The sequence below is a fragment of the Natrix helvetica genome (assembly GCF_964273705.1).
Source record: "Natrix helvetica genome assembly, chromosome: 1".
Taxonomy (NCBI): domain Eukaryota; kingdom Metazoa; phylum Chordata; class Lepidosauria; order Squamata; family Natricidae; genus Natrix; species Natrix helvetica.
In genome coordinates this window covers 253,845,527-253,858,332 of record NC_138548.1, presented here as the reverse complement: position 1 = coordinate 253,858,332, position 12,806 = coordinate 253,845,527, and the positions used below count along the sequence as shown (strand labels likewise).

The 12,806-nt window shown below is 40.4% G+C and overlaps 1 protein-coding gene across 1 annotated transcript in view; it reads left to right on the top strand.

The window, feature by feature from the left end:
* Positions 1 to 12,806, top strand: part of LOC309398748 (heparan sulfate glucosamine 3-O-sulfotransferase 3A1-like) — a gene marked incomplete at its 5' end in the record, with an annotated part of 85,733 nt that overhangs the window by 57,848 nt on the left and 15,079 nt on the right. The gene's annotated exons all lie outside the window — the stretch shown is intronic.

Below are 12,806 nucleotides of genomic sequence, written 5' to 3'. Positions count from 1 at the left end.
CTCCTGGAAGAAAATATGCAGACACCCACAAAAGATCATTCATCAATAGTTTCTTAAAAAGAGACACAATCCAGCATTCCTGTGACAGGAAGAAAAGTATCCCCGACTTCCCTAAGGAAAAGTGAATATTGATGATAAAAGAATAAATTCTTAGGGGAACAAAAACTATAATCTGCAGAATAGGCAGTCAATCTAGGGTGGTATATTGTCTCTCTGGAGCAAAATCAAAGAGATAACTGAGTACCTTACTAAAATAATCACACCCATGTATTACTACCTCTTTTTACTTCTTCTTCTACATATGGGGAATAATGATACAACAATGAATCAATCAACAATGACAAGAGGTTGCGAACAGGTAAGGAAGCAAGTTAAAGAATTAGGAGCACAAATGGTGCTTCCATCTACACTTCCAACTAAAAGCCAACATCAATGAGGGGAAGGATTTGAGAAATGAACCATTGGCTTAAAAACTGGTGCTGTCAACAGAACTTTGGCTTCCTAGATCATGGGCTGGATTACCTACATGAAAAGCTACTGGTAAGGGATGGACTGCAACTCACGAGAACTGGAAAGAATATATTCAGAACTTACTTGTCTTATCAAAAGGGCTTTAAACTAAAATTGAGGGGTGAAGGGAGCAATCTTCATGACCTTTAGAACCTAATTCCAAGATAAAACCACTATATAGACAATTACATAAGGAGGAGTAAAGAGAAAGAAGAAATAAAAAAGAAAAACATAATGAAATAGAGAGTTATGGGAAGGATGGAAACCCCAGTTACAAAGTAGAAGTTACCCAAGACCCATAAAGGACTCAAATGCCTATACACTAATGCTCAAACTTTAGGGGACAAACAGGGTGAACTTGCAGTAGTAGTACATGAAGGCAGATATGATATAGTTTGCCATTACTGAAACTTGGTGGGATGAAACTCATAATTGGAATGTACTGATGGAAGGATACAAACTATTCAAAAGAAACAGACCTAACAAAAGAGGGGGTGGAATTGTATTATATATAAAAGATCATTATATCTCTACAGAAATAAATCTCTACAGAGATTTATTTCTACAGATAAAACTAAGGATAAAAACCTCCTAGAATCCTTATAGGTCAATATAAAAGGGGAAAAAATGACCTGTCTCATCTTGAGTAATATATATCACCAGGACCTGATAGTTACATCCCAGAGTTCTGAAGGAGCTGGCAAATGTTATCTCAGAACCATTGTAACATATCTTTTTTAAAAAAATCCTGGAGCACCAGGCAACTGCCATAAGATTGGAAAAGAGCTGATGTGGTTCCCATCTTCAAAAAAGGAGAGAAAAAAACAGGCCCAGGAAACTACAGACCAATCAGCCTAACATCAATAACTAGGAAGATACTAGAATAGATAATCAAAAAACAGCATCACCACCAGATGGATTTGTAACTGGCTAACAAACTGTACTCAACAAGAAATCCTTATTGATACTACATATACATGGAAGGAAGGAAACAGTGTTGGAACCACAAGGTTCTGTCTCAGGCCCAATAGCCTTTAATATTTTCATAAATGACTTAGATGAGGGAATAGAAGGGGAACTAATCAAATTTGTAGATGACACTAAGCTGGCAGAAATAGCCAATATGCCAGAAGACAAGCTCAGGATCCAAAAGATCTTAACAGATATGAATGGGACTTATCCAACAACATGAAATTTAATGTGGAGAAAATCAAGATTTTAGCCTAAGCAGGAAAAACCAAAGGTACAGATTAGGCAAAACCTGGCTCAAAAACAGTGTGAGAGGGACCTTGCAGTCCTAGTGGGTGTTCAGTTAAACATGAGCCAGAAGTGTGTGGCAGCAACCAAAAAAGCTAATACAATCCTTGGTTGTATAAACAGAAATATAGAATCAAAATCACATGAAGTATTAGTACCACTGGAGCTGGGAACGACTAGCACATATGTGGGAGGTGAACCTTTATCTTTACCTTTACAAAAGCTTAGTAAGACCACACCTGGAATACTGCATCCACTTTAGTTCACTACATTACAAAAAAGATATTGAGACTTTGAAAAAAAGTGAAAAGAAGAGCAGCTAAGATAATTAATGGCCTGGAGACAAAAACATACGAAGAACGATTTCAGGAATAGTGCATGGCCATTCTAGAGAAAAGAAGGACAACTAGGGGTGACACGATAGCAGTATTCCAGTATTTCAGAGGCTGCCACAAAGAAGAGGAGATCAACTTATTTTCCAAAGCATCAGAAGGCAAGAGAAAAAGCAATGGTTGGAAACTAATCAAAGAGAGAAGCAACCTGGAATTAAAGAGAAACTTCCCAACAGTGATGACAATTAACCAGTGGAACAGCTTGGCCTTCAGAAGTTGTAGGTGCTTCATCACTGGAGGTTTTTAAGAAAAGACTGGACAGCCACCTGTCTGAAATGGTATAGGGTCTCCTGCTTGAGCAGGGGATTGGACTAGAAAACCTCCAAGGTCCCTTGCAACTCTATTCTGATTGATAGTCAGACATCCAATCACCCCTCCCCCCCATGATTAAGTTAAGATAACAAAATCTTGCTTACTGCGTCATAGGGGAATGTCAAAAAGTTGTTTTGCATGAAAATTGCTGAAGTCTCTGACAATTTTGATATAGTGCTCTAAAATCATGAGCCCCATGCAAGAACACTGAAATCTGATGAAGTTACGGTAGGTCATTTTGTATGATTTTGCAACACTTTTTCAGTCATTTAATGTTGGCATTCTGTGTATGTCATCTAGAGAGTTTGAACCATATTGGTGGTGTTGTCCTGCATTCTTCTCAAGGACATGCTTCTTAATTACCATGAATTGTGTGTTCGGTTTGCTCAGCCAAGCAGCTTTTTGTTTGAATGCCATGTTTTTCTCTAGTTCTCTTAACTGCCTTATAAATGTCTACCTGTAATTGTCATCCCCACCTTCTATCTATATCTTCTTTCTTGTATTTGCTTTTACAGAGGTAAGGTAGGAATTCCAAAACGTCTCCACTGTGACTGTTGCTAGAAACAGTTCCAGGATGGTTTATAATACTCATTTAAAAACTGGGAGCAAAGTTTAGGGAACCAATGTGCTCCCTCCTTACAAAATATCATTAATCGGAAGGGAGTTATTATTTGGCACAATATGGTTGGGGACATTCCCATGGAAAGAGCTGGATGTACAATATGTGCTGTGCCTATTCCAATGCATAGGCCCTTTGATTTACTTATGTGTGCTGTTATTGATCTTATATGCAGGATCAGAGCATAGATGGTGAAGGTGTCATTGAACAAGCGAGAAATACATTTGATAGCTTTTTAACTACTTCTTTAGAATATATTCTACATACATTCTCATTCACACAAATATACTATAGCTCCATAAAGGGAAACATAAAAGAGAGAGAAAAGTAAAGCAGAGGGGGAAAAAAACTTACACTGATCCAGGCCAAGGAGATAAAAGAAAGTTGGGAGTTTCTAAAGAGGATCTCAACATCTGAACATCATATTTATGCATAATATCTGTGCTGATTCTCACTTAGATTTTTATGCTGCATTCTGGCCTTATATCTTTCCATCTTGTTTTGATATGTAAGTTGCTCATTGTGTGTGTGTGGGGGGGGGGGGGGGAGAAGGGACTTGTTTTCTGGTCTTGACAGAAATCATGATTTTTAGCCAGTTTATGGATTCTAAGAAGTGTCGCCTGTTGCTTGTAATCCACATTCCTCACTCTTTTAATGTCTCCCTTTTGAGCCATTTTGTGTAGCCCAAATAGAAGAATGCATATAGAAGCCACATGGAATAAAAGGATATTATATACCAGAAGAATGAGAAAATAAGGTATACTATTGTACACAAAAAAATATAAGCCTATGTTTTATATTAGTGCTAGGTTTTGTTAGTTATAAAAGAGATGCACTTCATAATAATTGTGGCATTCAAGTTTATATTGCTAAGAAGAACAGTAGTGCTAGGGAAAGGACTATCTCATAGCCATTTGTTAAAGAAATTTTCAAGATAGAAGTATTTGTAGGATATTCACAAAGATGTCGACTCCAAAATTTGCAATAGTGAGCATCACAAACTATATTCCCACTCTCTCTAATGTAGCAATCTTAAGGTCCTGTCAAAAAGTTCTGTGTATAATTTCCCTTGGTAATTTCCTTCCTCTGCAGTTTTTTTTTTGCAACAAATTGTAGATAAATCAGCTGTTTCTGCACAATTCATTTACTAAATCATATACTTTTTTTCAGATGAGATAAAATTTGCTTTGATATATTGTGATAATATTATGATTTATGTACAGTGCCAATCCTTTCCAGTGGTTGCGTAGGCTGCATCTGCCTAAAGGATGGGCAATTTGAGCAACTAACTTCTTTAGGGAGATGAGCTTTAAAAGATGCAAAGCCTAATAGCATTTCCAGCAGAAGAGAAGCTAATGAAAGCTGCATTTTTTCTCCAGTAGTGGAGGAACATTCCCCTATTACTGGAGAGCTATTAAAATTTGTAAACCACTTAAATTAAATATGAAACTATACCTAATTGTGGCATAGGCAATGAAAAATTTGTCTGATGATGAATAAAATAGTGATGGCTTGGTAATAGTGACATAAATATCATCCTAGTTTACTCCACCTTTCCCAGGGCAAAAATTTCCTGGAAGAAATTAGATTCTCCTTCCTATCCTTTCATCTCTGGTAAAAGTTCATAAAACACATGATTGCTAAGACATTATCATTATCTTACACTGAAGCCAGCAAACTACCCTGAACTTCACTGGAATCAAGATTTATTTATTATCTATCAAAATTTAAAGCCACCCATCTCCATTACAGATGGACTCTGGGTGGTATGCAATAAAATAGGGAAAACATAAAAGCAGTATATAAACTTTCAAAGAGGTAAGCAATGTTTTTTAAAAATTAGTTAAAAGGTGGGGGAGGGAGGACTTTCAGGGCCCATGGCTTAGTGGTGGGATACATCCAGTATGCCTGATACAGGCATACCGGTGCCTACTGGGAGCACCAGGTACCATTCCAGTATGGTGCACCGGAGGACTCACCCACCCTCCTTACCTGTGTTTGAGCTGATTGGGGCTTACGCACGGAGAATATGGCGCCTGCGCGATGCTCTGCCGAGCAGCTGGAGTGTCGCGGGTGGTAAGTACACATGCGTGCCCTTTGTGCATGCCGCGTACATGCATATGGTGGACGCCCAGCCCTGTTGCACCGTACCAGTTGCACGGAATCTGGAACCCACTACTGCCATGGCTGTGTGCTTGCTGCTGTGCCTGAAACAAGGCAACTGAGCCATGTTTTTACACCTTTCCAGAATGCTAGAAGAGTGAGTGAGAGTTTACCTCACTGGGAGAGTTTACCTATCTGGGAGAGAGGAATGTTCCATAGAGTAGGGCCAATGGCAGAGAAGGCTCTCTTTTTGCACTCCACCAGTCAGAATTCTTTGGCTAACAGGGTCCTCAACATATGTTCTGTGCCTGATCAGGTGGGATGCGCCGATGTAAAGGTATGAAGAGGGTTCCATAGGTAACCTGTCCCCATGTCATATCTGGCTTTAAAGGTCCTAAACAACACCTTGAATTGGACCTGGAAGCAGACTGGGACCCAGTGTAGCAGAAGTGTCCTATGCACCATTCATTTGGCCCTGTGGCCTCATTCTGTACCAGCTGAAGCTTCCAGATACTTTTCAAGAGTATCCCCATGTAGAGCCATATAGAGACTGCATGTAGATTTATTTTTGGATACCTGATAATTGAGACATATATCTATCTTTCCAGCTCTTTATTTAGGGTAGGGATTAATCAGTTGTTGTGCATACTGATAAACTAATAATATTAAGGACCAATGGAGCTCCTTTCTTCTGCAAATGAATCCATCCCTCCATTTTAAGTGAAACTCATGGCTTGATTGATTTTGCAAACCACTACAGTTAATTCTGCAACCTTGCAGTTCAAAAGCATGTAAAAAATGCAAGTAGAAAAATAGGCACGACCTTTAGTGGGAAGGTAACAGCATTCCATGTGCCTTCGGTATTTAGTCATGCCAGTTACATGACCACAGAGATGTCTTCAGACAGCACTGGCTCTTCAGCTTTGAAACGGAGATCAGCACCGCCCCCTAGAGTCAGGAATGACTAGCACATATGTTCGAGGAGAATCTTTACCTTTACTTTTACAGTTAATAAAGTAGAGTTTTTTGTTTACTTACTCATCAGACTTGTATACCAACATATTTATATATTTTACTTATGGGAATCATAGTGCTAGACTAATAATTTCAAGTCTTAGTGAAACATTGATGGTATCATTGTGTGTGTGTGTGTGTGTATTCTTTCTTTCATTCATTCATTCTTTTTTACTTATACATAAAACTTTACTTGACACAATCCAGCCTGTATTGGTTGGCTTATATGGGCATCAAACATCTTTGCAAAGTTGTGAGGATGACTTTAGGATGGTGGACTGAGAGGAACTGGTAATAAGACATTTGAGGAGAGGGCTTTGCAGTTTATTGGCTTTACCTCAGATTCTTCTCTGCAGTTTTAGTTCAATATTAAAGTTCAAAACTGAGAGTGAAAGACTGTTTCCCCCAAATAAACTAGCTGCAGAAGAGTCAACAAGGTTTCTTGAAGGGTCAGGAGTCATAAGGTAATGGTTACAAAGAAGGCCATTGTGAATGACCTGCAAATAACACCGTAGGAGCATAATCACCCATTTATAATCACCGGTTCCAAGATGGGTGGGTGGGGAATCACTTTGCTGATGGCATAACTAGAACCTAATTTGGAAAGTTTGCTACAAAAAAGGATGTTGACTAGTGCAAGAAGCTAAACAGTCTGTTATTAACAGACCAAAGCAATTGAGCTTCTGGTTCTGCCCTTGAGCAATGACTTGTCAATTTTACTCTAAATAAAGTTTTCCTGTGATTGAATTACAGGAAATACATGGGCACGGGAGCTATCCTCTTTATTGCATGGAATATAATCACATCTGCTGATGGGAAGGGGCAGAAATCTGGAGAGGGAATGTGGATACAATGAACTTCTGGCTCTCAGAAAAAAACTAGTTTCCTGGAGATTATGGTAGTTGACTTGGAGAGGGTGAGCCAGAAAGAAGGGTATTTAGATGAGTCTGTCAAAAGACACCCCACTTTTGGATTTACAGTCACATGGCTGTTTTGAGGAAGGAAGGAAACATTCTAAGGATGAGGAAAATAGATTAGTATTTTTTTAAAAGAATGAAACATATCTTGATAGAATTCTTTTGTGAAGTTGGTACGCTTTCTAGAGCAAGGAAGGATAGAAAGTGATTCATTAGGCATATAGAAAAGTTGACTTGTGATAAGCACTTTGACTCTCCAGTGATTTATTTGCCTGTGGGAAAGATTGCTAATAATAAATAGGCTGATAGATTGTGCACTGGGATTGGTAATTGTGTTGTCCTGAATCTAAAATGAAAGTGTCAGCGTAAGATACTAAACATCCAGGGGTATCCAAGGTTGAATTCTCTTAAATGCTTCCTGTTCTACATGCCAAAGTTAGGGGGGGGGGGGAGAGGAGAGGTTTCAATTCATGGGTAGGTAAGTGGCATCAGGAGATATAGACATGCTAGTTCATGGTGGAGGTTTTGCGTAGAGGCAAGATGAACAAGAGGAATAATCTTTGCTTGAGCCCAAGTGTGACTTGAGTGCTAGTGCTTAAAATTCATTAGAACATACAGTTCAAATGACTTGTAAGAAAAAAAAGTGAGTGAAATTAGAGAGCATTTGATTCCGCTCGACCAATCTCTAAGGGATGAGGCTGTAAATATTCTGATACAACAAAAAAGTGTATAGTACAATAATATTGCTTAGTCTGGTATGTTACTGCATAAGTGTTCCTAAACAGTGCTAGAGGTCTCTTGGCCAGATTACAGAAACTGAAATGCCCCACAGAATGCAAGTGATGATCAGTGGGGGGTTTCGGATCCCGGTGCAACTGGTACTGTGCAACAGGGCCAGGCATCCACCACATGAACGCATGCAGCGTGCGCATGCGTAAATACCGCCCACGATGCTCCAGCTGCCCGGCGGAGCATTGCACAGGCACCGTATGCTCCGTGCGTGGAAGCCCCGAAAACTTCAAATACAGGTAAGGAGCGCAGGTGGGTGGGCGGGCCCTCCGGAGCATCATACCGGAACGGTATCAGGTGCTCCTGGCAGGCACAGGTATGCCCGTACCAGGGCGTACCGGTTGTAACCCACCACTGCTGATGACAGACAAAATATAGCTAATATCCTCAGAGAACTGTATTTTAAAAGGTTTAACTAAAACAAAACATTCTTGTAATTTGTGATGAAAAGACTGAGAGTGAACTTTAAATGAATAAAGCCATCAGGAAGGCAATAATAGGAGATTTTGAAATGAAGTGGTCCTGGTCATGTTTACATATATTTGGCAAATATTGCAGTATATGGGTCATACCTGTTTACAAAAGGCTAACATCCTAATCTTGGGAAGATTGGAGCAGCCATTCAAGGAAGTCTCCTTCCTGTCTTAATCCACCTAATCTCCAGAGGAAAGTGGATCAAGAAATATGTCCTTCCAGGTTAAATGTGCAGGATGAGCAGACTCTTGACAGGAGAAGACAGTTCCAAAGGTAAAGTCACAAAATCCCCAACCCTTTGTATTGTACAAGGAAGCCTACTAAGGACCAATGTAGCCTCTGTCAATATCTGTAATTCTGCAGCAGAATTTTGCACCTCCTGAAACTTTCAAATGGTCTCCAGAAGCAGCCCCAAGTAGAGCTCTTTACAGTAAATCAAAAGTGATGGGATAAGAACATGAGCAGCCAACCCTGGAGCATGCTATTCCACAAAAAGTTTCATCTGAGGCAATAGTAAAAATGGGAGAAAGGTTATCCTGGCCATAGGCTTAACTTACAAACTCAATCAGGAAACTCTGATATTTTTTTAATGGTCTTAAGTCATGATGTATTTAGGCAAACACCTGAACTAACCAGTGGAATTTCTGCTTTATATCTGCTGATATAAAAAAAAGTATATACTGTACTGTATATACTGCTCTTTATTAGGATAGATTTATGGCATTTTCACATGAAAATAACCAGCACTTGGAACATCTCAGCTTTGCAAAACTGACCCAGTGGATTTTTTTTTTGCTTTTTTCTGCCTAGAAAGTAAAGGCCAAGCTGATGGATTCTATAATGCTAGATATGGGGAAGCCCGGGAATTTGTCAGCTGCTCAAAATTGTTTATTTGCTGTGTGATCATCCTGATTGTGATGCATTTCTTCACTAGAAAGGTCACCTTTGGAATGACAGCAGCTGCTTGGATTTCAAAGCAGCACTACTAAGCTACAGCACAGTATTGCTGCTTTATTAAAGTTAATGGGGACAAAATCACCATATGCTTGGCTTTCACATTTCACCCTCTCAGTAAAAGTGTGGCAATGCCTTTGACCTAAAGAGAAACTAGCAGGGCACTTTGTATTCTTGGAGCTGACACTGTCTTGTCCTCAAAACAATATTTCAAAAGCTTTATCACCCTTTACAAGTTTTCATAATGTTTTTTTTTCCTAATAAAGCATGAAGGGAGCCGCTGGTGCGGCAGCTGTCTCCTGATGTTAAAGCCCAGTAGGTGGACTCTCAGGAATGCAGTGGAGGGGGTAGGGCCAACCAGCTCAATTCTGCTGTCCTCCTCATATTCCAGAGATCCATTTGCAAAGTGGGACTTATGAGCATATGCATGTCAAGTCTGCTCAATGGTGAGTGAGTAAGGAGAGATGGTTTTTGGTTACATGCTATTCCACCTTAAAAGAAGTGCCAGAAAAAGAGTCATTTCATCACCTTGATATGCTAGAACACTGGGTTCAGTTTCTATCTTTGATCATGACTTTTATACATTCTCTAGTTACTTGGTCAGCAGAGAGGGATCATTTGCCCCATTCTTGAGGTTGAGGCAGGGGTAGGTTCCTGCCAGTTCTAACCACTTCTATAGAAGAAGTTCCACAAATCTACCATGCCGTTTAGAACTGGTTCCAGCTTCCTCCCCACGCTCGTCCGTACCACGCTTGCCCTGCCCACTGCTCACTGATTGGCTGGCTCACCAATCGCCCTGCCCGCCTCTATGAGTCATATCTAAACCTTAAAGTCTTAAAGCTGTCAAGTTTGAACACCCCTGGGGGGTTTTCTAAAGGGTTAGGGGTGCAAGGGTCTTGTAACTTGACAGCTTTAAGACTTGCATGCTTCAAATGCCAGAGTTTCTGAGCCAACATTCTGGTTGCTAAGCAAGAGCATTGTTAAATGAGTTCCACCACATTTTTCAAGTTGGCCACGCCCACCCAGTCACATGGCTGCTAAGCCACTCCCACTTGGTCACATGGTGGCAAACCACTCCTTCCTGGTCACATGGCGAGTGGGAGTGGCTTGGCGCTTAGGAACCAAAATGTTGGCTCAGAAACTCTGGTATTTGAAGCACATAAGTCTTAAAGCTGTCAAGTTACAAGACCCTTGCACCCCTAACCCTTTAGAAAAAAAATACCCCAGGGGTATTCAAACTTGACAGCTTTAAGACTTCTGGACTTCAACTCCCAGAATTCCTCTTCTCGCTCTTCATCTTGATGATGTGCAGACGGGTGGAGGGAGGGAGCTGGAACCGGTTCTAAACAGCACTGTAGATTTGTGAAACCTCTTCTATAGAAGAGGTTAGAACTGGCAGGAACCCACCCCTGGTGTCTACCCATACACATACATAACACACATTGATGCTATATGGAGCAAAACTCTGGATGTTCTGCTTGGATACTACAAAGCCATTACTGTCCATACACACTGTCCATACATTCCAATATTATGCAACAGTTTTGCTTCTGTTTATACTGAGTATGCCGATCAGATATCTCTAGCAGCTCATAGCACCCTTTCTTCTTCCTTTTCCAGCCTGCTGGCTTAGCTTTGTCTCTATCTTACTTTGTAATTTAAAAAGGGCTTATAATAGGCATCCGGTTACTTATCAGTAAGGTAAAAGGAGAAGCAAGATCGCAGAGCAGAAAAAGGGAGCGCTTCTGTGATAAGATGCAGCTTGACAGACAGAGCATTGAAACAGATGCCACAAGCTGCCGATGTAATGAGATATATAAATACTGAGACCTGCTGGAGTATTTTAGTTGTTCAAGTCTGTGTGACTGGATGGAGACATTACTTGAGAAAGCTATACAGGCAGTCCACTTTATTCTCCCTCAAGTATCTCTCTAGGGCAGGGGTGTCAAACTCTGGCCCTTGGGGTGCTTAGATCTGGCCCATGGGGTCACTCTGGAAACTGTGAGGGACCATCCTGTTGTGCCTCTGGCAGCAAAAATGGGCTCCTGAGCTCCGTTTCTGGTTCTGATGGCCTCCTGCAATTCTCTGCCAGCAAAAACAGATCCTGAGCTCCGTTTCCAGCTGCATCAGCCTCCTGCAATCCTCTGCCAGTGAAAACAGAGCTCAGGAGGGCCACGTGAGGCCCTCCCAAGCTCCATTTTTGCTGGCAGAGGGTTGCAGGAGTCTGATGCAGCTGGAAACAGAGCTCAGGAGCCTGTTTTTGCTGGCAGAGTACTCAGGCTGTCACAGGTGCCCCCAACATGAATGACATCGAGCAGGCCATGCCAACTCTGGCCGCAACCACCCTGGCCCTCCAAGATTAAACACAACCCTGATGCAGCCCTCAATGAAATCAAATTTGACACCCCTGTTCTAGGGAAACAAAAATATTTTCCTTTCTCTTGTCCATGTTTCTCAAAAAACCCACATGGTTCCAGGAGCTGTGTCACTATAATGGGCACCAACGTTGGAAAACAACACCTCCAAATTTTTTATTTCTCATTTTCTTCAGATTGCCTACAAAAGAACTGTGTAATGTAAAGAAGATCCAAACTGGAATCCAGCTAGCTATCCACAGGAGAGAAGGCTAGAGTCACACTTTTTATGTCTTACTTTTGTTAGAATATTTGACTGTTTGTTGAAATAAGATTTTCATGTGTTAGTAAGCACAGTCATGTTTGTGCAAGTCATGGAATAATGGACAACTTGCAAAAAGGCAGATTCCCATTGGATATTGCGAATGGAAAGCCTACTTCCATACAGGGCTTCATCGCTATTTTCTGAATCGGGGGAAGTGGCCATACATAATTGTCTTCCTTGGGCATTTAGAGTTAGGCTGAGCCATTTGCCTTTCAACACCCGATTTCTATGGACAATAAAATTTCCTTTTAAGGTGACCATTCAAATATTTGATGCCATCCTATCACTCCATTCTTGGAGATGAAACCTAAGAAAATCTTATTATTTCTTCTTAAAGTAAAATTTGTCTAAAGACCACAAGTTAAGTACTTTAATATAATGAAGGGTTGAGCTTAGAACTAAATCCTCACACAGCATTGAAAAGCAATGAGGTTTCTAAGGTAACACTACTCATGTTTACCCCAGAGTATTTATTTTATTTATTTAAAGCATTTATATAGCCACCTATCTTCTAATCAACTCTGGGCGGCTGTATCTGGGTGGCAATATCAATATATCAAAATAAATAAAATAATTAATTAGGAGTAAGTCCTATTGAATTAGGCAGTGCAAATTTCTGAGTAGAGATGTGTATGGGTTATTACTGTTAGAATGCAGTTCAGTTTAGCTATCATTTCTTCTTGTTGCCTGATTTCCCCCCCTCTTTTGGCAGAACATTGAGGAGTCGATTCATATAAACCCTTTCCACTTTTAAATAATAGCAAGGATGTTATTTTTCTGACAAGC